The sequence below is a fragment of the Xenopus laevis genome, chromosome 4L (genome assembly GCF_017654675.1).
Source record: "Xenopus laevis strain J_2021 chromosome 4L, Xenopus_laevis_v10.1, whole genome shotgun sequence".
In the NCBI taxonomy this organism is placed as follows: Eukaryota; Metazoa; Chordata; class Amphibia; order Anura; family Pipidae; genus Xenopus; species Xenopus laevis.
This window is the reverse complement of record NC_054377.1, coordinates 141,741,473-141,766,399: the sequence shown is the minus strand read 5'-3', so window position 1 is coordinate 141,766,399 and position 24,927 is coordinate 141,741,473. Positions and strand designations below refer to the sequence as shown.

General features: G+C 43.6%; 1 protein-coding gene across 15 annotated transcripts in view; it reads right to left on the bottom strand.

Annotated features, from left to right (window-relative positions):
• Nucleotides 1-24,927, bottom strand: part of foxp1.L (forkhead box P1 L homeolog) — a 612,880-nt gene that overhangs the window by 268,909 nt on the left and 319,044 nt on the right. Inside the window, exon 1 of one of the 15 annotated variants that reach the window (XM_018259178.2) lies at nucleotides 16,925-17,219. The exons of the other annotated variants lie outside the window; for them this stretch is intronic. The gene's annotated coding sequence lies outside the window, so the exon portion shown is untranslated. Of the gene's footprint in view, nucleotides 1-16,924; nucleotides 17,220-24,927 lie in introns of those variants that run through there. 15 annotated transcript variants of the gene reach the window in all.

The window sequence follows — 24,927 nt, the reverse complement described above, 5'->3', positions numbered from 1 at the left end:
TTATGCCGAAGGGACGGGAGTTGCAGCCAATGCAACATGAGAGGATGGCATTTCTGCTGATCCCTTATTATCCGGTATTGTTTCTCAGCACCTTTAATGATACATTTCCTTTAATGGGATTTAGAGAGGGAGCCGAGAAATCTCTCTGAGAAAACGCGCGCCGCTCCTTGGCTAATGGCTTCTAATTCCACTTCAATAAATAACGTGCGGAAACCTTTCATTTGCTTCTTCATTTTCTCCGGAGAATGTTTTCTGCCTGTTCATCATTCAATAGAATCTTTATACAGACGCCGGAACCGCCTTGTGCAGAATTCACCTGCTTTATCCGAGGGTTTGTTGTTCATTATGGCCAGACACAGGCTTATTGTGTGGGGCTCATTAAATATAGAGACAAGGATGCAGCTCTTCCAGAGATTTGTCTGGGTGGATTCATGTTTGGACACTTTACTGCACACAGATTGCAAACTTTGTACCTAAATAAGCTAAATTGCTCTCACTAAAGGTTTGGTTTTCACTTGGTTTCGGCACCCCACCTTCACGTCTACTACTTCCTATAGTTGAACCTGAATTTATTTTAACCCCACCAATGAAAAGGTCTATAAACCTTCCAGAATAGAAGCAGTGCAGACAATGAATGCCATACTACATTTGTAATGAATGTCAATTTTGGCCTCTGACCCACCATATCACTGGACTGATATTAATGAAGGCTTGGTGAGGCTAAGTCTCCCCAAATTAATACCAATGAATTTCCCTGAAATTAATAGGATAGTGGTATTAAACAAGAAACTGATGCTGTCATCTGTTCCGGGGGAATTATATATGGAATTGTATTTATCCTGCCATGTGTTCTGGTGGCATTACCGTATATACTCGAGTATAAGCCGAGTTTTTCAGCCCCCAAAATATGCTGAAAAACTCTACCTCGGCTTATACTCGGGTCAAGCGCAAAAACGGTCGCCGGCGTCTAAGAATAGTCGCTGGCGTCCAAGAATAGTCTCCAAGAATATTCGCCAGCGTCCAAGAATGGTCGCCGGCATCCAAAAACGAGACGCCGGCACCTCCAATGGGAGCAGAAACCCTAAATTTTTTGATTGAAACTTACCAGAAGCTGCTGCATTTCTCACCCTCAGCTTATACTAGAGTCAATAAGCTTTCCCAGTTTTGGAGGTAAAATTAGGTACCTCGGCTTATACTCGGGACGGCTTATACTCGAGTATATACGGTATATATAGAATTGACACTGTATTTATCCTGCCATCTGTTTTTGGGCATTATATATAGAAATGACATTGCATTTATCATGCTATATGCTCTAGGGGCATGTGTTCATGAAACTGGCACTGTACTGGGGGCATTATATATATGGAAATGGCACTGTGTTTATCCTGCCATCTGTTCTGGGGGCATTATATATATAGAACCGGCACTGTAGCCCTCTTATCATGTGTTCCGGGGACATTATATATATGGAACTGGCACTATATGTATCATTCCATGTGTTCTGGGGACATTGTATGTATGGAACTGCCATTGCATTTATTCTGTCATGTGTTCTGGGGGCATTACATATGGATATGGCATTGTATTAATCATGATATAAGCTCTAGGAGCATGTGTTCATGAAACTGCCACTGTATTTATCCTGCCATGTTTTCTGGGGACATTATACATATGGAAATATCACTGTATTTATCCAACCATGTTTTCTGGGGACATTATATATATATATATATATATATGTAAATGTCTTATGAACTGTATTTATCCTGCCAGGTTTTCTGGGGACATTATACATATGGAAATGACACTGTATTTGTCCCGCCATGTTTTCTGGGGGTATTATATATAGAACCGACACTGTATTTATCCTGCATATGTTCTGGGGGCATTATATATATATATATGGAAATGCCCCTGTATTTATCATGCCATGTTTTCTGTTGGAATTATATATATAGAAATGTCACTGTATATATCCTGCCATTTGCTTTGGGGCATAATATATAAAAACCGGCACAGCATTTATGCTATATGTTCGTAGGCATTTTACATGTAACTTGCCCTGGAATTGTATGAAGGAATCTGTGTAGAAAAGGTCTTTAATTAGCCTCCCCAAACACAAAAGAACCTGAATATGTACATAGAAAATACAGGCAAGAATGCAGACGACTTCCTTCCAATGAGATGACAAGGAGAGCAGAGAACAGAACTTCCCGATGCCGTCGCGTTTTACAGTCGTCCTTGCAGACAACCAACGCTGACGGGTGAAACCGCCACCCGAAACACGACTCTGTTGTCTGTTAACAGAGAGGGGATTGAAATGATCGGGTTAAGCAAGCACATGACAAGCCGTAAATCAGCTCGATTCCCCTTTTTGGCGAGTCTTCACTCAGGTGTACTCTAAATGTGCATTAAACTGCGGCTCCATTAAGCAGTTACAATAAAGGTAAAGGGCAGGAGGCTAAATACCGCAGGACCTTGTATGGATCTCATAGGTTTAATGGAATCAGGATTTTAACAACTCTTTTTTCGTTAAATACAGTCAGTGTCAGGAGAATGCGTCCCACTCATAAAGCAGCACAATGACAATGTACAGTCGCACTAATACAAGGACATAGTTCATCATGACATTTCCAGCAATTCCCAACTGATTAGGGTCATTATGTTGGAGGCCTGATTTATGTTGTCATTTCCTCTCACCGATCCTGCATCAATGAATCTTAATGAATTGGTAAATAAGGGTGAAGATTACACTCTATGACACTGAAGCATTCCTCATTCTCAACACTGGAGATTTATGTAGCCAATTAGCGACTAACAGAGAAAATTGGCTGGCAGAAAAATAATATTCTTTATGGAACAAAATGGAAAAAAGCTTTCTCGTTGAAGGGCACGGCTACGGCACACATCCATAAAGTGGCTTGATATGCGGATACACAAAGAGATGGGGAGAGAGTATTCCTGTAAAATTGTTTTACTGTTCTTCTGTGATCTTTTAAAGGTTATTGGTTTAGTAGGCGAGATTGTCTCGGGCGGGCGGGAGGAATTAGAGCCTGGGTGTTAACCCCCCTAAATAAAGCAAAGGGTTAAAAGCCAGGGAAGTGTGAAATAATCGGAGATTCATTGTAAAAAATAAAAAAAGCAGGAATGAATGCAACCGTGCGGAGGTAATGTACATTCATAGGCAAGCATAATGAACAACAGAAACAGAAAAGACTCACTAATGGACAGAGGTAGGCACACAAACAAATTAAGGGAATATATATATATATATACACATACACACACACACACACACACACACACACACACACACAATATTCTTGTTTGTGATTGTGTTTAAGGTGTAGTGCTTTTCTTTACAGGACCAGCTCCCTACGGCAGAGACACATGTGGAGATTCGGGGAGATTTAGTCGCCCAGCAACAAATCGGCTCTTCTTCGGGCGACTAATCTCCCCAAACTGCCTTCCTGTCGGCTAGAGTCTAAATCGCCAGCAGGGTGGCACTCGGATTGATTCGTTTTCAGAAGTCGCCCGAAGTTTCCTCACGAGTAAATTTTGGGTGACTTCGGAAAACGAAGCGCCGCGAGTGCCATCTCACTGGCCATTTTTCATTATAGCCGGTGGAAAGGTAGGGGAAAGCAGTTCAGGGAGATTGTCACCCCAAAGAAGAGGCGATGTTATTAATAGGGAAAAAAGATAAATATATAGGAAGGCCAGTATTTTTTTCCAGAATAAGTGGCAACCCTAGTGGTGGCACACGCTGCGTTCCAGGGAGATAAGTCGCCAGCAACAAATCGCCTGTTCTTCGGGAGACTCCTCTTCTAACCGAAAATCCAGCTAGAATGTGAATCGCCGGCAGGGTGGCACTCAGACCACTTCATTTTCTGAAGTTGCCTCACAAAGAAACTTAGCCGACTTCAGAAAAGCCGAAGGCATTTCAGGGAGATTAGTCGCTCGAAGAAGAGGAGATTTGTCGCTGGGGAAGGGGGTTCAACCCCAAAGTTCTTCTATCAGTCATAAGGGGTCATTTATAACCTGCAAGAGCAGTGGGAAAGTGCAGTTACAACACATTCCCCATGCTTTTTACCCACAATGCAACATTCCCCCCCAATAATCACAATTGCATTTTGAAGCAAATCTGCCTGGTTGCATGGCACTTAATTCGGAACACGTGGCAGGAAACACCATGGTGCACAGAGAGGCCTTTGGTGCACATACCTTTAAATAACAGGATTTTTTGGCACAAGACTATAGCTAATTTAGCATGACCACAACTGCACTTGCAATTGTAAATGACCCCTATAGGCACCATCAACATGCAGTGATTAAGGGTCCTATGAACAGAAAACGATTATGATGGCAGCACGTATTGCTTCTTCACAGCAATGGGGTTCTAGGTTCAATTCCAGCCAAGGCATTTTTATATCCATCGTGACTTCACCAGACTGCCTATTGTACTGGTTTGTTTGTATAGTCTCCCAATGCGTGGGTTTCCTCCTACACTCCAAAAACATACAGGCAGGTTAAAGGAACAGCAACACCAAAACATGAAAGTGTTTTAAAGTAATGACAATATAATGTACTGTTGCCCTGCACTGGTAAAACTGGTGTGTTTGCTTCACAAACATTACTATAATTTATATAAACAAGCTGCTGTGTAGCCATTGGGGCAGCCATTCAAATCTGAAAACGGAGAAAAAGCACAGGATACACAGAAGATAACAGATAAGTTGTAAAGATTTCCATTGTATACTAAAGGGTTTATCTGTTATCTCCTGTGTATCTTGTGCTTTTTCTCCGTTTTCAGATTTGAATGGCTGCCCCCATGGCTACATAGCAACTTGTTTATATAAACTATAGTAGTACTTATCTGTTATCTACTGTGTATCCTGTGCTTGAATGGCTGCCCCCATGGCTACACATCAGCTTGTTTATATAAACTATAGTAGTACTTATCTGTTATCTACTGTGTATCCTGTGCTTGAATGGCTGCCCCCATGGCTACACAGCAGCTTGTTTAAATAAACTATAGTAGTACTTATCTGTTATCTACTGTGTATCCTGTGCTTGAATGGCTGCCCCCATGGCCACACAGCAGCTTGTTTATATAAACTATAGTAGTACTTATCTGTTATCTACTGTGTATCCTGTGCTTGAATGGCTGCCCCCATGTCTACACAGCAGTTTGTTTATATAAACTATAGTAGTATTATCTGTTATCTACTGTGTATCCTGTGCTTGAATGGCTGCCCCCATGGCCACACAGCAGCTTGTTTATATAAACTATACTAGTACTCATCTGTTATCTATTGTGTATCCTTGTTTATATAAACAATAGTAGTATTTCTGAAGCAAACACACCAGTTTTACCAGTGCAGAGTAACAGTACCTTACTTGTTCATTACTTTAAAACACTTTAATTTTGTTTGTCTTACTGTTCCTCCTACTCCTGATATACTTGTGTGAATGAGATAGGGACCTTAGATTGTCAGCTCCACTGAGGCAGGACTGATGTATAATGCCTGTACATCATTATATAAATACAGTTTGTGACACGGCTATGATTCAATCATGAAGTCCAACCCTGCTTCATAATGATGTCACTTCCATCCTCAAAGACAGGGGATAATTCTGCCTATTGTGTCTCCAAACACCGATCAGGAGTCACATTGAAAACCCCCACAAAGCTTGTGAGATTGAAACTGATAAACTGATTTGGTTTAATCCCGTCAGGCTGTGACCACGGGAGGAAGAAGATAATGATCGCACGGTGGTGCAGCCAGAACATTTTCCCTTTGAGTGAAATGGCCCTGGTTCATAAAATTTAGCGCTGACTCTTGGATTGTCAAACTTTTTAATCTGCAAACTATCCTAATAATTAAGATTGAAATGACTTCGCTTACTAGGGGCATTTTATATCTACCTGATCATGACCTCATTAGGAAAGTCGATAAAACCACTATCACAAACAGAGGAAAAGGTACAAATTCCCAAGTGGCTCATAACTCACATCATTCTTGGCTGCACCTTCTAGGAAAGCTGCTCCCTCCTGAATGCAAAGCAGCAACTTCACTTAGTACCATGGAATACACAGTGTTAGACACACAGAAAAGCACAATGCTGATATGAACTCATTATATATACAGCTAGAAAATATACACACGACTGATGATGATAGATAGATGATAGATAGATAGACAGACAGACAGACAGACAGACAGACAGATAGATAGATGATTGATAGAAATAGAGAGAGAGAGAGAGAGAGAGAGAGAGAGAGAGAGAAAGAAAGAGAAAGAAAGATAGATAGATAGATAGATAGATAGAAAAAGAAGGAAAGAGAGAGAGAGAGAGAGAGAGAGAGAGAGAGAGAGAGAGAGAGAGAGAGAGAGAGAGAGAGAGAGAGGGGTAGATAGAGAGAGAGAGTGAGAGACACATGAAAGAAAGAAAAAAAGAAAGAAAGAAAGATAAAAAAGAAAGAGAGATGCCTCCACCTTCCTTGACTATTTTAGTTCATCCTCCTTTTTCACCAAACTGTACATTATCTGATATCCTGTCTGAAAAATGCAATAATGTTTATTATATTATAGAAAATCATGGTAAAGGAACAGTATAGCTTGTACGTTATTAGAAGTTACTGAGGAGTTCTGTGTATACAGGCGAGTTATACAGGGAACTCTGAGTATCACTCATGTATTATAAGGGATAATGTACCCCCTACTGTAAATGATAAGGATATTAGAAGTCACTGAGGGGTTCTGTGACCATATAAAGGCACAAGGCTGCAGGCTGAGTTATACAGGGAACTCGGAGTATCACTCATGTATTATAAGGGATAATGTACCCCCTACTGTAAATGATAAGGATATTAGAAGTCACTGAGGGGTTGTTCTGTGACCATATAAAGACACAAGGCTGCAGGCTGAGTTATACAGGGAACTCTGAGTATCACTCATGTATTATAAGGGATAATGTACCCCCTACTGTAAATGATAAGGATATTAGAAGTCACTGAGGGGTTGTTCTGTGACCATATAAAGGCACAAGGCTGCAGGCTGAGTTATACAGGGAACTCTGAGTATCACTCATGTATTATAAGGGATAATGTACCCCCTACTGTAAATGATAAGGATATTAGAAGTCACTGAGGGGTTTTGTGACCATATAAAGACACAAGGCTGCAGGCTGAGTTATACAGGGAACTCGGAGTATCACTCATGTATTATAAGGGATAATGTACCCCCTACTGTAAATGATAAGGATATTAGAAGTCACTGAGGGGTTGTTCTGTGACCATATAAAGGCACAAGGCTGCAGGCTGAGTTATACAGGGAACTCTGAGTATCACTCATGTATTATAAGGGATAATGTACCCCCTACTGTAAATGATAAGGATATTAGAAGTCACTGAGGGGTTTTGTGACCATATAAAGGCACAAGGCTGCAGGCTGAGTTATACAGGGAACTCGGAGTATCACTCATGTATTATAAGGGATAATGTACCCCCTACTGTAAATGATAAGGATATTAGAAGTCACTGAGGGGTTGTTCTGTGACCATATAAAGGCACAAGGCTACAGGCTGAGTTATACAGGGAACTCTGAGTATCACTCATGTATTATAAGGGATAATGTACCCCCTACTGTAAATGATAAGGATATTAGAAGTCACTGAGGGGTTGTTCTGTGACCATATAAAGGCACAAGGCTGCAGGCTGAGTTATACAGGGAACTCTGAATATCACTCATGTATTATAAAGGATAATGTACCCCCTACCCGGATTTACATAAAATCCGGGCCTGGCTGAGTTATACAGGGAACTCTGAGTATCACTAATATGTATATAAGAAAATGTACCCCTACTGTAAATAATAAGGATATTATAGAATAAGGAATGAGACTGCAGTATGAGCACAAAACCATTTTTAATATCTTTCCAGGTTTTTATGGGCCCCATTGGCCTTTGTGCTCTATAGATTATAAGAAATATATATTTTCATGATGGCATCTAGTCTGCAGTACAGTACAACCCATAATAACCCGAGAGGCAGGAGAAAGCTGGACAAGCTCAGTTGACCTGTTTCGAGTACATACAATTCTGCAACTTCTAATCATGAGTGATAATAAAATGTTGATCGAAGCACCTTTGTTTTATTGTATTTTGATAGAGAGAGTAGAAAACACACACAAACTGCCTCCACTGTGTTTATCTGCCCCACCGCGGTTAAAGCAGCCTGAAATGCTCCTTGGCACACACTTCTACACACGCGTTTTGCACATTATTTTTATGTCTTTTTTTTTAGGGATGCACCGAATCCAGGATTCGGCCGAATCTGAATCCGAATGCTGGGCGAATCCTGGATTCGGTTCTGCCCGGCCGAACTGAATCCTAATTTGCATATGCAAATAAGGGGTGGGGAGGGAAATGCGTAACTTTTTGTCACAAAACAAGGAAGTAAAAAATGTTTTCCCCGTCCCACCCTTAATTTGCATATGCAGATTCGGATTCTATTCGGGATTCGGCCAAATCTTCTGCGAAGGATTCAGGGGTTCGGCCGAATCCAAAATAGTGGATTTGCTGCATCCCTTTAGATGGGGTCAGTGACCCCCGTTTGAAAGCTGGAAATAGTCAGAAGAAGAAGGCAAATAGACACTATAAAAATTAGGGATGCACCAAATCCACTATTTTGGATTAGGCTGAATACCGAACCATATGCAAATTAGGGGTAGGGAGGGGGAAACATTTTTTACTTCCTTGTTTAGGGACAAAAAGTCACGTGATTTCCCTTCCCAACGCTAAATTGCATATGCAAATTAGGATTCGGATTCGGTTCCGCCGGGCGGAAGGATTCCGTCGAATCCGAATCCTGCTGAAAAAGGCCGAATCCCGAAACGAATCCTGGATTCGGTGCATGCCTAATAAAAATAAATAATGAAGACCAATTGAAAAGCTGCTTAGAATTAGAAAATACTAAGGGTCTGGCCACATGAGCAGATTCGGGAAGTTGTCACCCCAGCGACAAATCTCCTCTTCTTCGGGGGCGACAATCTCCCCAAACTGCCTTCCCCGTGTCCTCCGCCCACTTAAATGAAAATCGCCTGGGGGAAGGCACATGCGGCGCTTCGTTTTCCGAAGTTGCCACACAAGCAAATTTCGGGCGAAAATGAAACGCTGCGTGTGCCTTCCCCCAGGCGCAGCAGAAAGAGCCACGGAAAAGCCATAAAAGCTCTCAGCGGTTCCTACACGACTATTAACTCTCACACAAGTTTTGGAGCTTAATGATCCAAGTCAATTGACTTTCATTAACCACAATGCGATTGTTTTCCATGTGACATCCACCTATAGATCGGCTTTTTTTATTTTTTATTTTTTTGTAGTCGCCTGAAAAGGTACAAACAGCTAATTATACTCGTACCTTTCAGTTCATATCACTCTAATAGCAATATGACTGTTTTGATTTACACCGGCGTATAATTAATGTCAAGTAATGTATTATTTTGCCTTACACTGTGCTTTTAACCAAAGTGCTTTAAAAAAAAAAACCGCGCATAATACTTTGGTGCAACGATCTATTAACAAGGGGGGAATATAGATATCCTCATAGATAAAAGACATGATTAACCGTCGCTATTCCGCGCTGCTTTTGTATTTATAAACACTGAGTGGAAAAAACGCAAGGCGTTTGCGTGGGTTTGTAGTAACTTTTCAGAGGCCTTAAATGATCTCCCGATAGCTACGCACATCCACCTGCTGTAGTTCTGCAACGTCCACGGGGATATGAGGCTGACGAATTCTAATCAACCGCATTCAGCTAATTTGGGAATGCTGGGAAATATAGATCTGTAGAAGAAGGTGTGCGGCTTGGCATCTATATAGAATAAATACCCAAAAGATAAATCAGAATTTTTCTTCAGATCTGCCTTTAGGGATGTGCCGAATCCAGAATTCGGTTCGGGATTCGGCCAGGATTTGGCCTTTTTTCACCAGGATTCAATTCAGCAGGAGGGAAATTGCATGACTTTTTGTCACAAAACAAGGGAGTAAAAAATGTTTCCCCCTTCCCACCCCTAATTTGCATATGCAAAATAGGAATTGGACTCGGTTTGGTATTCAGCTAAATCGGATTCGGGGTTCGGCCGAGTGGATACGGTGCATCCCTACTCCTCATACACAAATACCACCAAAACACTAACAATTATGGTCACGCCATGGTTAACTTTGCACTGCTGAAGTCCTGCGTTCATTCAAACTATGTACAGTACTGGGTGTCTAGTTGTCAGGGCCAGTCTTGGGTTGGGCAACCTATGGGGCAACACAGAGCTCTACAGGGAATGGGGAACAGGACTGGCTGTGATCTGTCTCAGACACTGCCCCAGAGACTATTATCCCACTGTTACTATAGGTACCATCTCTCCCTACTATACCTGCTATCCCACAGTCACACTCCCTTCCCAGAGACTATTATCCACTGTTACTATAGGCACCATCTCTCCCTACTATACCTGCTATCCCACAGTCACACTCACTTCCCAGAGACTATTATCCACTGTTACGATAGACACCATCTCTCCCTACTATACCTGCTATCCCACAGTCACACTCCCTTCCCAGAGACTATTATCCCACTGTTACTATAGAAGTTGCTGCACAGTGAGGAGCTGAGTGTGGGCTGTGCAAAGTACAGACACGGCCTCCCACACTACAGGGTTGGAGCTATTAATACACCCCTGGCTATTTTTACCATGCGAAAAAACTAGAAAGCAGCAAAGACCTACTGCCTAAATAAGTAAGTGGAAAATAAATAAAGCGGGAGGCTTGTCTGGGTACAGAGCGAATAAGTTTCCAGGATACACATCATTGGTCGCATTCATTTAATGGATTTGCAGGGTTTATTTATTTTATACCAAATGTTAAAACAAGGAGAATTATGAGGAGCGAAGATAAAGGAGGCATTTTTTTTTTTAAAGGCGCAGAACAGAGTTTTTAGAAGTGACAAACCACATTAAAGATTTGTCTCTGCATTACTTTAACCTTTTCACACCACATTTAACCATTTTTTTAAAATCTTAAAATGGCTTGTTATTATCAGTTGCCCTGCAGTTTGTTCTGAACTACATTTCCCAGCATTCTCAGGGTACAAAGAGGAGTTTCTCCCATCAGTGAGCTCACAGCTTGCAGTGGAGTTGCATTTTGGGTTCCTGTTGGATGGTGGAGGTCCTGCTGTTGTCATCGTCAGAAACAAGACAGCGTTGCTATAAGTAATTAACCCAGGGAAACACTCGTTTATCTCCTCCTGTTATAGAGCAACTCTCTGGGCAGCAACATCGGGGTAGGACCAAGCAAGGATCATTCTGCAAAGTCCTAACAGAACCACTGATCCTCCAGTCCAGACTGAATTCATTGAGTTATTCATGGAGAGAGGAACACCAACAATCCACTGACACACAAATTAGAATTTCTTTGGCTGCCCTTACAAGTGGCAACAGCATCTTCAACCCAACTAAATCCCCCCTATCCATCAAATATAAGCTAAACAGCCAGATATCAGTCTCTGGGGAGATTCTTATCTTCTGTCTGGCAACTGCTGCCTATGAGGGGCCCCTATAAAGAGTGGGACCCCCCTGATTGTGTCCTCTCCACGACACACACACACTGATTGTATTTAGTACCCAAACAATTACAAAGCCAGACAGACTGTACAAGTCGGCTCCCACTGATAGCAGCTTGCCTACTGGCAAAACTAACTTTTCCTCGTAAGGCAACTTCGGGCGACTTCGGAAATCGAAGTGTCGTGAGTGCGTTAGCGCAGGCGATTCTTCATTCAAGCAGGCGGAAGGAAGTTCGGGGAGATTGTCGCCCCGCAGAAGAGGCGATTAGTCGCCAGGTGACTAAATCTCCCCGAATCTGCCTGTCTGCCCCAACCCTGAGGGCAGGGACACATGAAGCTACTGGGGGAGATTAGTCGCCCAGCGATAAACCGATTCTTCTTCGGGCGACTCATCTCCCCAAACTGCCTCCCCACCAGCTAGAATCTATATCTCTATATCGGCGGGATGGCAGTAGGAGCGATTCGTTTTCCAAAGTCACCTGAAGATTCCTTGTGAGGCAAACAAAGCGCTCCGAGTGCCATCCAGCCAGCGATTTAGATTCTAGCCTGCTTGAAGGCTTTTTGGGGCGTTTGTCGCCCGAAGAAGAGGAGATTTGTCGCCGGGCAACTAAATCTCCCCGAATCTTAGCATGTGCCCTAACTCTAAGAGATGCCTAAAACTAATCAGCACATGACAGATCCCTTTCTTGAGTCCCTAGTAGCTGGAGCTAAGTCCCTGTGAGCTGGAGCTAATCTAACATCCACGGACGAACTACCTTTGCGTGTCTTACCGTCCGCTATAATGAAAAGTCGCCTTGGCTAAAGCACATGTGGCGCTTCGTTTTCCGAAGTCGCCCAAAGTTGCCTCACGAGGAAACTTCGGGCAACTTCCGAAAATGAAGTGCCGCGTGTGCTTTAGCCAAGGAGACTTTTCATTATAGCGGACGGGAAGACACGCAAAGGCAGTTCGGGGAGATTGTCGCCCAGAAGAAGAGGCAATTAGTCGTCAGGCGACTTAATCTCCCCGAATCTGCTCGTGTAAACTGACCCTAAAGCGACACAGGGGCACATAATGAAGCCTTTACTGGTTCTTTCAGTGCCCCTCGTCCGGCTCTAGTGGCCGGCCTCTCCAGATCAAACATCAGAGAGACTATCAGAGAGACTATCAGAGAGACTATCAGAGAGACTATCAGAGAGACTATCAGAGAGACTATCAGAGAGACTATGAGGCCAGCGACTGTGTGAAAAGAAGTGGAAAATGAAAGCAGAAGCAAGTGGAAGAAAGGGCTGGATTTACTGGCATGTACACTATGCAAATGAGATTACTCTCAGCTTAACTGCATCGTTTATGTCCATAATAACTGCATCATCATTACAGGGCTCAAATTAAATTACACCGTAATTAGCATATCAAAGTGACTGGTTAAGTTTCAAAACAAATACCCAATTCTGTTAATGAAGGGCTGTAATTGGCATCGACGACGACGCCGCCGCGCAAACTCTCCAAAACAAATATATGTTTTAGGGAGAAAAAGACGAATTTGCAGGGGGAAAGAAAACAAAATAAACGCAGCGTCGACGTCCCCCCCTGTGCGGATAAACGTCCGTAAGGAATTACATGGATTTATTAATGTCGCTTTCTTTTCTGCTTGTAACCCTCTGCCTCTCGGTGGCAGCTGAGATTTAAAGGGTAAGGCGACCCCTTTCCCCCCCATTTGCTTTCTGCCTGAACTTTTCACTGCGTCACAAGGTTGACCTGACATGTAATTCAACAACACGCAATTAAATAAACTCCCTTTGATTACTTAAAAGGCTTTCCAAGCAGGAATGTGTCATGTGTGAACTCTTATCTCGCCCCCCCCACCCCATTCTTTTCTTAACCCTTGCCAGGGCCGACGTTTAGTGACCAAGGGCGCAGGTCCTGCCCGATATATTATTTTATTTAAAAGGAAAACAAATCTAGTCCATGCTCATTAGAGACTTCAGTGCAACAATTCTTCCATAATTCATCAATCGAGTTCTCTATTTTCTGATTTTACGACGGCGACTTGGTTTCTAGAACAGTCGCAGACCTTGGTCATCCGTTTTTTTTTTTTTTTTAGTAAAAAAGATTTATTATTAAAAAAAAAAAAATCTTAAAAAATTTAGAGAGCCCAGCTTTTCATTTTCTGCATGGAGGAATCCATTAAAGCGGCGGCTCTGAAGTGCTATGTAAATGATGTGCCTTTCAAGGTAGCAGTAGGGCAAATTTCCCTCCGTCAACTAATGATGAAGCTCATTATGTACAGGGAGTCTCCATAATGAGGAAACAGCCACCAGCCAATCTGCGCTCCGACATAAATCCATCGCATGAATATATCCACGTCTAATTAAAGCCCATACGTTCCCGTCTTTGCCGGCCCACAGGAAAATCGAGAAGTTCAAAGGGCCGCCAGTATAGTGCAGATGATAAAGGTGAAATCCACTGGCGTTATTAAGATCAAACAGCCAAAGAAATACAGGAAGAAGTGGATCCGTTATCCGGAAACCCGTTATCTGAATTACGGAAAGGCCGTCTCCCATAGAATCCATTATACGGCCGAACGTTCGAATTACCCCCGATATAGCCATGCCATTAGTGGCATATCGGGGAAAGATCTGCTCGTTTGGCGATGTCGCCAAACGAGCGAATCTTTGAGTCTATGGCCAGCTTTAGATATAATTAATCCTTATTGGAAGCAAATCCAGCCTATTGGGTTTATTTAATGTTCACATGATTTTCTAGTAGACGAAAAATTACGAAAAGATTCGCTATCCGGAAAACGCCAGGTCCCGAGCATTCTGTATAACAGGTCCCTAGTACCTGTATCCGTTACAGGTGAAATATTTCACTGAAATTCAGAATTCGGCGGATTCAGTGAGCTGGGCTGGAGAGGGTTAATAAAGTAGCTCCTTGCAGTTGAAACAAATGGAAAATGTAATGCAATCGGGTGACTTGGAGCGGCGGCACTAATATCACGTGCAATAATATTTGGGTAAATGGCTTTATTTGGCAGGTGGGTCCCAGACTATTTTTATTCCAGTCGAAAATCCATTTTGTCCTCAACTTTTAACTGCAGCTTTGGGGTTGAAAAAAAAAGGGGCAAGCGGCTGAGAAGAGGGGGCTCTCTGCAGAATAATTCAAGTATTTAACCCATAAAGCCCCTAATGCTGTCACCAGATCACCAATAAAATAATAGAAAAACACAAGCTTTGCAGGTATCTGGCATCTTTCCTCCCGTGCAAACACAACATGAATACACTGAATAATGGGATTAAATACAAAAAGGACCAAAGATGATTTCCCAGAAGGCCAATGCTCTGATAAAATATGCAGATCAAATCATATCCAAAATATTGCAAGCAAAAAAAGTCAAAGATTAAGCAAAAGCAATGAATTATGCAAGTGCAAATGCTACACAATGTCTGAAGGCTTGTACAAATAATAATCATCATTATCATAAAGAAACACAAGGAATGGGGGGAATTAAGACTTGGGGGCAGGAAGAGCCTTCAGATACCTGTGCCGTATGAGTGCCGGGCTGCATACAGGAAGAGCTGTGCCAGGTTGTGGGCAGGAAGAGCTTTCAGATACCTGTGCCACATATATAGGGGTGCCTGGCTGCAAGTAGTGTAAGCTATGAGATACCTGTGCCGTATATAAGGGTGCCATGCTGTGGGCAGAAGAGCTATCAGATACCTGTGCCACATATATAGGGGTGCCTGGCTGCAAGTAGTGTAAGCTATGAGATACCTGTGCCGCATATAAGGGTGCCAGGCTGTGGGCAGGAAGAGCTATCAGATACCTGTGCCGCATATAAGGATGCCATGCTGTGGGTAGGAAGAGCTATCAAATACCTGTGCTGCATATAAGGATGCCATGCTGTGGGCAGGAAGAGCTATCAGATACCTGTGCGCATATAAGGATGCCATGCTGTGGGCAGGAAGAGCTATCAGATACCTGTGCGCATATAAGGATGCCATGCTGTGGGTAGGAAGAGCTATCAAATACCTGTGCTGCATATAAGGATGCCATGCTGTGGGCAGGAAGAGCTATCAGATACCTGTGCGCATATAAGGATGCCATGCTGTGGGCAGGAAGATATATCAGATACCTGTGCCACATATAAGGGTGCCAGGCAGTGGGCAGGAAGAGCTATCAGATATCTGTGCCGCATATAAGGGTGCCAGGCAGTGGGCAGGAAGAGCTATCAGATACCTGTGCCGCATATAAGGGTGCCAGGCAGTCGGCAGGAAGAGCTATCAGATACCTGTGCCGCATATAAGGATGCCAGGCTGTGGGCAGGAAGAGCTATCAGATACCTGTGCCACATATAAGGGTGCCAGGCAGTGGGCAGGAAGAGCTATCAGATACCTGTGCCGCATATAAGGATGCCAGGCTGTGGGTAGGAAGAGCTATCAGATACCTGTGCCATATATAAGGGTGCCAGGCAGTGGGCAGGAAGAGCTATCAGATACCTGTGCCGCATATAAGGGTGCCAGGTTGTGGGCAGGAAGAGTTGACAGATCCACTTGCCACACATCAAGGTGCCTGCAGTGCCCTCATTGTTACATGTTCGGGGTGATGCCAACAGACGGGCATCCATTACTCTTTCTTTCCGCATAATCTAAGGCCTCTATGAAGCATAAAGTGCACTCAATTTATTTAGCAATTTTTGACAATTTATTTTCCCCTGCTAGACAGAGAAAATTTAGAATAAAATGCATTGAAATCATTTGCTTCTGCATCACGTGCCTATGCTCAACCCCCAGGGTGCTACGGGGAGCAGCACATTATACACCACAGTGCAAAGCAGGGTGCCAGGAGCCGGTTTATCCCAAACTGCCAATGGAATGGGCACAGCCACGAAGCCTGTGCATGAAACAATGTCTGCGCCAATTAACAGAGAGAAGGGGGAAGGACAGACTGCCCCAGAAGTTTGTGCCCTGCAACATTAGGAAAAGGAAAGCACTTGGCGGCCTCCCCACATGACAGAGAGGAAGGAGTTAAACAGAAAGGCAGGAGTTAAAGCAGCCGCTCAATAGAAGCAAAGTGCAGCCCCAGCAGCTTCTACACAATGAGTTGCTCGGCTTCCTCAAGTTGCACAATTTCAAAACTCAGTTTTGCTGTCCGGCTGCCTCGCCTGGGATCATTTCTCATATTTCTATTCTATATTAATGTATATATCTTTTTTTTTTTAACCCCTAATTGGGTTGACAAGTGGCAGCGGCAGGAAAGACAAACCTCCAAAAAGAAAAAAGGTGTCCCTCCCTCCTCAGCCCCAAGATCACAGGAGTTTGAAACAACCTACCTTTTGTTTTAGCCTTGCACACAGTAAGCGTCCTCGGTCGGCACCATGAGAGCTTGGGGGGCATTCAGGGGAAAAGGGGGTTCACTCAGAGCCGCACGGAGGACAGGGGAGGCACGAGGAGTTTGCATGGAACTGTGGCTGCTGACAAACGCTCTAACTGGGAGACAGAGAGAGGGAGCGAGAGAGTATTTACAGCAGTGTTTACACTAGAATGAGTAAACGGCCCTGTGATCAGAATGTACAAGTGCAGGAGGGAAGGGAAAGGGGGGGGGGGCAATGACATTCACAGATTCTGAGTGTGTGACAGTTGCACTAAATCTCAGAACTGGGCCATGCAGCATCTCTCTACACCAGTGCACTAGCACCCCAAGCACCAGGACCGCCATCAGAAATCGCAGGGCCCCATACGACAACATTACCTGGGCCCCCTGGGCTGCGCCCACCGCAAGCCCCGTCTACAGGTCCGCCCTCCCCACCACACAGTAAAAAAACAAAAAAAATATTGGTGGCTCGGGTTCCCACATGTTAATAAAAAATAAAAAGATATTGGTGGTCAGGGCCCCCCATAAAAAAACATTTGTGTCCAGGGCCCCCCATTAAAAAATATTGGTGTATAGGACCCCACATGAGAAAAAAATTGGTGGCCAGGGCCCCCCCCATTATAAGAAAATTGGTGGCCAGGGCCCCTTAAACGTCCATGCCTTCCCGAAGTCAGCAGCTCTCAGAAAGATGGGGGGCCCGGCTAATCAAGTAAGTGTGGCGTGGCCAGGCACCCCTTACCCTCGGGGGCCCCCTACAACTCTCCCCCCTGTCCCCCCCTGATGGCTACCCTGCCAAGCACCCAGCTGTAGTGATGGGCACATTTCTACTTTTCGCCGAAAAATTTGAGAATTTCCTGCGAAACGTGAATTTTGACGCCCACGCCAATGAATTTTGACACCGGCGTTAAAGTCAATGGGTGTCCGAATAGTGTTGACGGTTTTGATGCGATCGACTGTTCCCAACGTGCGGGCAAAATGTTTTGTTGATAATTTTTTTTCACATCAGTTTCGTGAATTTATTCGGAGGCTCGAAACGCGGAAATTCACTGTGTTTTTGCGCCTGCCGAATTTATTCGCCCCTCACTACCCAGCTGTTTTGGACGAGGGGGACAAGGAGAGGGAAGCAATGCAGGAAGATTGGGAGAGGAGATAAGGGTAGGACTACACGGACGTTTTCGACGCGCTGTGACAAAACGCCAGCGACAAATCGCATGCAACGGAAATAAGGTAAGAGATAGAAATGTCGGATGAAGTCGCAGTGCTGATCCGACGCGACATGACTGTTGGATGCATACGCTGCATGCTGCATCTGCATCCGACAGTTGTGTAGCGTCGGATCAACGCTGCGACACCATGCGACAATGCATTCACTTACTTTATTTCCGTCGGATCGTGCCGAAATCGTCCGTGTAGTCCTACCCTTAAATCTGCCAGCTCTCCAGCTGAGGTGTAGGTGAGCTGAAAGGCTGCAGGTAGGACATGTCTGATATAAATAATATATAATCTGCACTTTATCTGCCCTTTCCCCACAAGGAGGTGCTGTGATGCCCCAGGGCAAATGCCACCTCCCAACTGCCTCTAAAAAAACAAATTTACTTAGTTTTCATTAAGGGGTGGTTTACCTTTAAGTTAACTTTTAGTATGTTATAGAATGACCAGTACTAAGCAACTTTTCAATTGTCTTAATTTTTTTTAGTTTGTTAATTGTTTTCCTTCTTCTTCTGACTCTTTCCAGCTTTCAAATGGGTGGGTCACTGACCCCATCTAAAAAAACAAATGCTCTGTAAGGCTACAAAATGTATTGTTATTGCTACTTTTTTACCCATCTTCCTATTCAGGCCTCTACTATTCATATTCCAGTCTCTTATTCAAATCAATGCATGGTTGCTAGGGGGATTTAGACACTAGAAACCAGACTTCTGAAACTGCAAACTAGAGAGCTGCTGAATAAAAAGCTAAATATCTCAAAAAACACAAATAATAAAAAAATGAAATTGTCTCAGAATATCACTCTCAGGAAAAATCACTTCTGGCACATTTTTACATTCCTCCTATTTATGAAAATTGGCATTTGCTGAAAATATATATTTTTTGCAACATTTTCGGTGAGTGGTATTTTTACAGTTTTCCCCAGTATTTTAGGATTTTTTCACACATAGGATGTTAGGACCTTGGGCTGATTTACCTGCTTTTAATGCGGAGCCAATAAAGACTAATTTTACTACAGTTGGAAAATGTGCTGCTGTCTGTTTTCCTGGTTTTTCCTGGTGTCCCGCCAAAAGAGTCAGACAGTGTCGGACTGGGGCTGCCTTATGAGGGTCCCGCACACACCCGTTCAGGGCCCCTGACTCCCCCGTCAACTTCAGGGCCCCCCTTCAGCAGCCACCTACAACCTGCACTTGTGATTTTCTTATATCAGTGGGGGCGGGGAGAGATTGCCAGGTAGGTCAGGCAGGTGGGAGTGGATCTGGGCCGGCAGGGCCTACCAGGTTTTTTCCCGGTGTCCCGCCAGCCCAGTCAGACCCTACAGTGAAGTGTGAACCTGATTCTCTAGACGCATCCACTACATCGACCGCCTACCTCTCAACTGTCCCATTTTTAGAGGGACAGTCCCTCTTTTGACAGCTTAACCCACAGTCCCTCGTTTGCACTGGAAAGTCCTGTATTCTCTGCCAGAGAAAGAAACAAAGTCTCTAACTTAATTAGCTTTTGCCAGAGCCCAGGACAGCCACAACTGCAGATAAGATACTTTTGTAACAATTTCTAGATAAGCAAATAAGTCATTGTAACAATATAAGATAACAGGTCCCTTGGGAAAAGTTTAAAGGGCAATTCACCTTCATTAGCAAAACTGTAATAACTGAAAACAGAAATATGTTGAAACTTTTATGCCAAAATTTGTAAAATGAACATGGTAATTAGGGGGTGTGACCACAAAAATGGGCATGGTCAAAATTTATTTTGCCACGCTACACGCGGCAACTTTGTTGTCCCTCTTTTTATTTCCAAAATGTTGGGAGGTATGTGATTGACACAGGGAGCTTTGGGAACCCCACATTTGGAGCACAGGGTTCACCTGCATTTAGGGGTGCCACCTTTCCTTTTTTAGCTTTTTTCCCAATTAATAACATTGGGATCAGCCATCATTTTTACCGGCCAGGCCGGTAAATTACCGGCCAGGTGCAAACCTTACCTGCATCAATAGGCACACTTGCCCTTTATTGTGAAACAGCAGGTACTGAGCTTTACAATACGGAATCGTCTCTAATGAATGGGATTTAATGACATGATCAGATGATGGATGTGCCATTGATCCTATAATAGATCCTATTGGAATTTTGTTTCAAGCTCCACAACAAACCAAAAAGCACTTTTCCCAGGCAGATTTTTTTCCGGCAAACAGGTTTCCATAGGGAAGGGATTTCAGGAAGGAATAAATTCTGGGATTGATCCAGAGGCGCGTGTATAATACAGACGTGGGCTCTGACACTTCTTTCAGTTGTGGAGTTGTTTTCCCGTCCCCCGAGGGCGGCAGTTAGAGGCTCTGCTCCCAAGAGGGGGCCCCTGACTCTTTTGCCAGAGCTGCGGCAGAGGCGTTTGACAGGGAGGGAACCATATTAGGATGTGTTTGGTAAAGTAAACAATAACAGTTGCACAGAAATGGAATTTTTTTTTTTTTTTTAACTTTTACAGCTAATGGTGTTGGTGTCAGCGCTTTGCTCCCAAGCAGTTGTGTTTGCTTGTTTTAACAGGCCTAAACAATGTGCCTTCCAAAGGTCCCTCTATAAAATGGGATTTTGGCTGGGGGGGGGGATACAGAAAGCAATGCTAAGCCTTCAAATAAACAATAGCTGCCTAATACAGAGTGTGATGTACTGAGCGTCTGATTAACCCTTCCCTGGCACACTAGCAACCCACACTAGAGTCAGTCCACACGAGCAGATTGGGGGAGATTAATCGCCCCAGCGACAAACCGCCTCTTCTTTGGGGCGACAATCTCCCCGAACTGCCTTCCCCCTGCCCTCTGTCAGCTAAATTGAAAAGCGCCTGCGGCAATGCACACGCGGCTCTTCGTTTTCCGAAGTCGCTCCCGAAGTTTCCACGTGAGGCAAGACGACTTCAGAAAACGAAGCGATTTTCATTTTAGCCGGCGGAGGGCAGGGGGAAGGTAGTTCGGGGAGATTGTCCCCCCGAAGAAGAGGCGGTTTGTCGATGGGGCGACTAATCTCCCCGAATCTGCTCGTGTGGGCTGACCCTTCGTTTTTATAATTTATAGCTTATTATTAATGTTAAGTATTTCTGAAATATAATATTTTCTGAACAGGGGTGTAACCAGATGTTACTGGGCCCGCAGCAAACATATCCAGAGATTGTCCTGTTTTACCAATATATGTTGAAATTGCTCTTTATTTGGGACACATGGGGCCCCCCACACTTCCTGGGCCCCCCGCAGCCGCAGTTACGCCCCTGGATTTGAACCAGCAAGGTATAGAGTTGATATACCATAAAGCAATCGGGAGACGTCATAATGACATGTATCTACCACCGTCTACAGCTGCATCTAAGGGGACGGACTATCTATGGCTGCAATTTAAAGGGACCTAATGCTTACTACTGCATATTAAAGGGATTGTTCACCTTTAAATTAATTTTTCAGATGATGTAGACAGTGAAATTCTGTGTCAATTTGCAATTGGTTTTCATATTTTATTATTTGTGGTTTTTGAGTTATTTAGATTTTTATTCAGCAGCACTCCAGTTTGCAATTTCAGCAGTCTGGTTGCTAGGATCCAAAATACCCTAGCAACCATGCACTGATTTGAATAAGAGACTGGAATATGAATAGGAGAGGGACTGAATAGAAAGATGAGTAATATCAATCAATGTGTAGCCTTACAGAGCATTTGTTTTTTAGATAGGGGTCAGTGACCCTCATTTGAAAGCTGGAAAGAGTCAGAAGAAGAAGGCAAATAATTCAATAACTATAAAAAAAAGAATAAAAAAAGACCAGTTGATTAGAATTATCCATCCTTTAACATACTAAAAGTTAATGACCCTTAATGGCTGTATTCCAGGATTAATTCTGTCTTCTACTGCACATTCACTGGGGCATCAGATGGGCTGAGCTACTTACTATCTGCATGTGTGTGTGGCTCCCGACGAGTCCTCCCGATCAATATCAGGCCAAAAATTTTTTTTTCCACGCATCGGCTAGTTGATGCGACCCGCCGGCGCCCATTCGCAGCATTGTAATCCGATTGTGCGGCCCCAGTTCAGATTCACGTGATATCACCCAGCCTTTAGTGGGTATAACGGGTCAAGATCCGCTCGTTTGAAGACCTCGACAAATGAGCGGATATAATAGTGTATGGCTGCCATTACTTATTAATAAGCAAGATTTTGATTGCTATGCTCCTATGTAAGAACTAGATTTTGGGTTGTCATGAATAAAATCAAAGCTGAGAATGCAGAACCACATAAATTGGGGTCAGAGGAAATCCATGGAAGGGGCCTCTTCAGTGAGGGGTCTCTTAAAACAACCACTTAGTACGTACCCTTCTATTGGACCCCAGGAGAAAAGGTATGGGACCTGGTATGCAGAATACTCGGGACCTGGGGTTTTCCAGATAACAGGTCTTTCCATAATCTGGATCTTAATATCTTTAACCTACTAACAAAATGATTTAAAATTAAATAAACCCAATAGGCTGGTTTTGCTTCCAATAAGGATCAATTATATCTTACTTGCAGGCCCTTAGTTTTTATTATTTGGGGCGACTAATCTCCCAGAATCTGTGGGCTGACACTTCTGGGGCCTGGGGCCCAACGGGACTAATGTCGAGGGCCCCCGCTCACCTACTTTGATGCGCCAAGCGCAGATGGCCCTACATGGCGCCTAAAAAAAACTTTCTATTTTGCCGATCGGGAGAGGGGACTGGCCCGGCAGGGAACCATTAAGGGTCGTGGCCCACCGGGTTTTTTCCCGGTGTCCGGCCGGGCCAGTCTGACACTGCTTAGTTGGGATCAAGTACAAGCTACTGTTTTATTATCACTACAGAGAAAAAAGGAAATCATTGTTTTAAAATGTGGTTTATTAGGATAAATGGAGTCTATGGGAGACTCCTTTACATAATTCAGAGCTTTCTGGATAGCGGATCCCATACCCGTAGAGCACAGCTTTCTAACAGGGTTTACTTGCCCTTCAAGCTTTCCTAAGACCAGCGTTGGGGTGGTGGGAGCCAGGGTTGCATATGATTCCGTTCCCAATACAAAGGAGAAATCAGTCTGCCTATTTATGTGCCGGGTTTAATAAAAACAAAGGCGAATTTAACAGACGTATCAAAATCAATAAATCAGCAACAACAGGCAACGGTTCAAAAGTTCAAAGACACGATGTCCAGTCGGAGTCGCCTCGGCACTCAACCAATAATAACGTGACTCCATCACTTCTCATAGGCGAGACAGCTTCACGGCTTGGCTTTCATTAGCCTGTCTCGGAGAAATCGGCCGGCTATTTGTGTATACGCTAAAGCAAATTAGCCATCTCGACCGAGCGCCATCTCCACTGTGCCGGAGCTTTGCGGAAAGCAGTAAATAAATAAATCAATGCGTTCAGCGGAGAGTCAATTTGCTACTGGCCCCCGTGTAAGTGAATTTATTGGGTGTATTTGTTTCAATAAAGCCCACAGATGGACAGTAAGAGTAAAGGATAAATAAAACTTAACTAGAGAAGTAGCTAGAAATGTTGTACATTATATTTTGTGCTTCTGTATCAGCCCAAGGCAACCACAGCCCTTTAGCAGTAAAGATCTGTGTCTCCAAAGATGCCCCAGTAGCTCCCCATCTTCTTTCCTGCTGATTCACTGCACATGCTCTGTGCTGCTGTCACTTACTGAGCTTAGGGACCCACTCACAATATACAGTACACATAGAATAGAAATGCCACAATATAAGGCTGATTAGTAATTAATACAGATAATTACTACATGGCAGCACAGAAACCAGTGCAATTAGCATCAGAATTTAATAATCAGCAAACCTGTAGCATCAGCTTATATTACAGGGGAACCTCATTTTCTGCTGGATAATTAGTGACGAGCCCTAAGCTTAGCTTCTCAACAGCCAATCAGAGCCCACTGAGCATGTGAGTGTCACAGACACTTTCCAAGATGGTGACCCCCTGTGACAAGTTTGAAGTCCTGGATCATTGCTGCTATTGACAAGCTGACACTTTAGCCTCGTGCAATAAGTTCACTATATAAAATATGGCATTTTTAGCCACATTCATTTTAGGGTTCAGTTGTCCTTTCAGGGCAGATCTCAACCCAACCTGGATGAATGAACCCTGCATGGAACACAGGGGTCAGCTGATTTATAGTCTCCCTGGCACCATTTGATTGACAGTTTTTCATGTGTTTACACGGGCAGACACAATGACGTATTGCTTGCAATAGACTCCGATAACCTAGATAACCTACAGCAGTGGTTTTTGGACTTTGACATGTAACATTCAGCTTCACTAATCAGTCATTTAGTCAAAGCTCCAGGACAGCAAATAAGTGTTCACCCCCAAAACTCACACTAAGGGGCAAATTTGCTTAAGGTCGAATATCGAGGGTTAATTAACCCTCGATATTCGACTGTCGAAGTTTAATCCTTCGATTTCGAAAGTCGAAGGATTTAGCGCTATTCGTTCGAACGAACGAAAAATCGTTTGATCGAACAATTAAATCCTTTGAATCGTTCGTTTCGAAGGATTTTAATCCATCGATCTAACGATTTTTGTTCGACCAAAAAAAGCTTTGGCAGCCTATGGGGACCTTCCCCATAGGATAAAATTGACTTCGGTGCTTTTAGGTGGCAAACTAGGGGGTCAAAGTTTTTTCTTAAAGAGACAGTACTTTGACTATCGAATGGTCGAATAGTCGAATAATTTTTAGTTCTAATCCTTCGATTCGAAGT